Below are 4028 nucleotides of genomic sequence, written 5' to 3'. Positions count from 1 at the left end.
CCTTTCCCGGGGCTGCCTGGCCGCCCTCCGTCTCTCCCGCCACGTCGTGCCCCTGCAAAGCCCGCTGCCCGGTCCGCCTGTACTCCTGCCTGGGTCTCCCTCTCCCTCTCCTCTCCCTCTCCCTCGGTCTCGGACCCTCTTCTGCTGCAGGGTTAGGGGGAGGCACAGTGGGTCTGAACTGCCCCCACGGGCATAGAGAGCGCCCCCCCACCCCCCGCCATGGGTACTCTGATGGACTCTACTCCTTGCACCTGGCGCCAGGTGCTGGGGCCAGATTCCAGGCTCCTGGGAGAGCCAGGCCCAGGCCCACCTACACCCGCCCCCTAGGAGCTCCCCGGTGGCCTGAAGCCTTGGCCTCAGTTTTGCCAGCTGTGAACTGGGACGGTCACCCGCTGAGGTAATTGGCAGGTGAGCTGACCCAGATCTGCCGGCTTCACGGCCTCCTCCATCCTGGGGCCCCTCCGGGAGCAGGGGCAGCCCCAGGTGTACACGGGTCTCCATGGTTACCTCCCGAGTAGTCTGAGCCCAGCTGGAGGCGGTGAAGGCCCTGAGGGGCTGCAGATGGGCGAGAGCAGTTGTGCAAGTGGTTGGGGAGTTCAGACCTTGGGATCTGACAAACCTGCTTCCCACTCTGCCGCTCACAGATGACTTGGTTCTCCCAGCCTCCGTTTCCTGTCTGAATAATGGCAGGAACGTGACTCCTGGGGCTGAGTGCTGCCTCCAGGGTTAAATGCAGGAATGTGAGTCTCCTTCATGTCCTCAGGCACTTCCCTTCCCTTCCCTGGGCCTCAGTTTCCCCCTCCACAATGGAACAGAGAGGCATTTCTCCTGGCCCTCACATCCTCCCACTTTCCCTCTCCCTAGCTGACCAGGCACACAGCCTCCACCTTCACACCCAGGCATCGTCTTGCCTCAGGGCCTATGTACACGCCCGTTTCCCCCACCACCATGCCAGGCCCACAATGTCAATTTTAAAACATAACAAGTTGCCTAGATGGGCTGGGCCAAGGGCTGGGCAGCTGGGAGGGGTGGAGGAGGGCCGGCCCAGGACGCGGTACCTATGGAAACCATAACAAAGAGCTACAGCCCGGGCCACACAAACACCTGGGCTGTGCTTCTCGCACTTGGCAGGCTCCGTGGCCTGGGACACCGGCGGCAGGTGAGTGCCCAGGCCCGTGGGGGTCTTGAATCCCATTCTGATGGGGATCAGGCAGGGGGTCCCTAAGAGAAGAAATTAGGCAGGTGCAGATTTGAGGCCCCATGGTGTCCCCTCCTGCTGCCTCCTGCCGTGTAGCCCTGGGTGTGTCTGAGGCCTGGGCAGGTGAGGGGCCTTTTGGCTGCTTGGTCGTCTAATGAGGTGGATGTAGGAGGCCTCAGCGTCTCTGTCTGTCAAATGGGGCCACAAGACGGTGCCCAGGAAAAACCAGCTGTTGGCATGGAAACAGCCACACTTAGAGGCAGATGCTGACTAATAACTCATGCTGGTCTGGGTTCAGCCCCAGGTGTGATACACCGAGAGCTGGGAGCCGAGAGCTGGCAGGACGAGGCCCAGCTCCACAGCATACACACACACCTTCTTTGGGATGCCTCTACGCCCCTCCCTGAGATGACCTCCCCTGGAATCCCACCCTCCTGAGCTTCCATGGAGGGACCACAGGCTGAGTCCTTGAGATCTTCTAAGGCCTTGTCCTCCAGGCCTCAGTTTCCCCTTACGTCCAGTGCGGTGGTGGTGGTTGGGAGCGTCCACCTGGGGGAGCCCCCCTCCAGAGAGGCTGCTGCTGTGCTACCATGTAACCGTGGGATAACTCTGTCTCTGGGTCTCAGTTTCCCAGGCTGAACAGCGGGGCCCAGGAATGAGATCTCTATGACCCTCTGAGAGGTCGTGTATTCATTCAACAAACAGATTCTGAGCACCTACTGTGAGCCAAGCTTCAGGGTTGGAAGACATGTACTTTCAAGACAGAAAAAGCATTACACTTAGTTGTAACTGCATGAAGATAATGGGGAGTCAGATGGATTGGGACGTGAGGAGGCGGCATTTGATCTTGTCATTCTTCCTGAATGACAAGGAAGAAATACACTTAGTTGTAACTGCATGAAGATAATGGGGAGTCGGATGGATGGGGACGTTAGTTTACATGGGGGTTCCGAGAGGGCCTCCTGAGGAGGTGGCATTTGATCTTGTCATTCTTCCTGAACGACAAGGAAGAAGCAGCTACTGGAGACCTGGGGGGAAGGGCATTCCAGGCAGAGGGCACAGACCCAGCAATGGCCCTAGGGCAGGACCTTGCCTGGTGTGTGAAGTAACAGGGAGGAAGCCTGTTGGGGCAGAGTGAGCTGGGGAGGAGGAGGGAGGAGGAGGAGGAGGAGGAGGAGGAGGAGATAAGGGCAGGGAGATGACAGAGGAGGTGGATAGCCTGGAGGGAAGTGAGCAGAGGGCTGGGGCCCCACTTAGGTGTTTACTGGCGCCCTCTGGTGGCTGCTTCAGGGAGGACAGCATGGGGCCAGGGGACCAGGGATGAGGCCTGGGGTCGGTGAGAATGGGGTGAAGCCACAACTCATTTAGGAGCTGCACCCACTTTCCTGCCCTGTGACCCTGAAGCCTCCACTTAGCCCCGGCCGGTCCTGTGCTTCCTTGCATGGGTTTGGCAGTGGTCTTCCAACTTTCCTGTTTGGCCCCCAGACCCTTCCTTCGGTAGAAATCTGACCACAGTTGAAAGTGTCCTGGCTTTCACTGCAGCCCGGCAGGTGGCCAGACCCTGCTTGTCCTTGGGGTGGCCCCCAAGGGCTCTAGGAAACCCAGTGTGATAACCACTGGTGTCTCCCCAACCTCAGACAAGCAGATTCCCCTTCCCTTTGGCCATATTTAAAGTGAGCACTGACCGAGCAGTGTGAGCGATGGTTGATAAAGGGCTCCTGTAGCGGGAACCTGATGTTGTGTGGGAACAAGGTCTGTTGCCACAGTGGGCAGAGGCGGGGGGCCCCCTGAGGCCATCCTTGGCCATTGCAGCCGGGACAGAGAGGAGAGAAGGAGTGGCTGGTGTGCATTAATTATTGACACCCTTTGTGTGGGGCATGAAGAATTCATGGGGCGGGGCAGGCTGCCCGTGGGCCAGTGGCACCCCGGAGCAGTCTCACCCCGGCTCACGAGAGCCCCTTGCTGCTGTATTTTCAGGAATTTTGCCATTTACTAAAAATGACAGACTCTGAACTTAGGGTTAATGACACTGTATTAGAAATAAGGTATGGAATGTTATGTAGCCACGAAAAGGAGTGGAGCACTCACCGACACGCACTGCAATGTGGATGGACCTTGCACGCATGATGCTCAGTGAGAGCAGCCAGACCCAGAGGGCCACACAGCGTGCGATTCCGTTTATGTGGAATGTCCAGGACAGCAGATCCAGGGACAAGAAGTGGGTCTGTGGTTGCCTGGGGTAGAAGAAGAGGGGGGTGGGGGGTGACTCCCAGGAACAGTGGGAGTTGGAGTGTCCAAAATGGGAACGGGGACAAAGGTCGGCGTCCAAACCTGAAACGGGGTTGGCAGAGAGCAAAAGTCCGAAGCCTGGACCAGGCTCCAGTGTTTGGGGGAAGGATGTGGGGGGCAGGGCAGGAGTCAACAGAGCCGCTGGGTGTCTGGACACCCATTTCACAGAAGGGAAAGCTGCCCTAGGGGCAGGGGCTTGTCTGGAGCCACTGTGGCCTGTGAGGGGCTGTGAATGGGCCTGTGGCCTTGTGTTCCTCTAACAGCCGGACAGGTCCTGCTCCAGGACTGGTGGACAGGCCGCTCGCTCTGCCTGGCTCAACCTTCCCCCAGATCTTGTCCTTTCAGTCCCAGCTCCAGGGGCGCCACCTCAGAAAGGCCTTCCCGACAACCGCAGCCCATGTCACCTGCCTGTTCCTGTCACTTCCCCCCCTGCCCCCATTGCCCTGAAATTATCCTGTTTATTTCCACGTGCATTGGTTTCTGGCCCTCCTTCCAGTGTGGGCGACCTCTCTTAGGGGCCATTTTGGAAATTTGGAAAACT

At 58.6% G+C, this 4028-nt stretch overlaps 1 protein-coding gene across 2 annotated transcripts in view; it reads left to right on the top strand.

The window, feature by feature from the left end:
• Positions 1 to 259: 259 nt before the first annotated feature.
• The window catches only part of TNFAIP8L1 (tumor necrosis factor, alpha-induced protein 8-like 1), an 18417-nt gene continuing 14648 nt past the window's right edge, over positions 260 to 4028 (top strand). The window contains exon 1 of one of the 2 annotated variants that reach the window (XM_014533301.1): positions 260 to 408. The gene's annotated coding sequence lies outside the window, so the exon portion shown is untranslated. Of the gene's footprint in view, positions 409 to 1093; positions 1160 to 4028 lie in introns of those variants that run through there. The other variant, XM_005858772.2, reaches the window with a different exon arrangement.

The sequence above is a fragment of the Myotis brandtii genome, unplaced genomic scaffold (genome assembly GCF_000412655.1).
Source record: "Myotis brandtii unplaced genomic scaffold, ASM41265v1 scaffold122, whole genome shotgun sequence".
NCBI lineage: Eukaryota > Metazoa > Chordata > Mammalia > Chiroptera > Vespertilionidae > Myotis > Myotis brandtii.
This window is presented reverse-complemented; position numbering and strand designations above follow the sequence as displayed.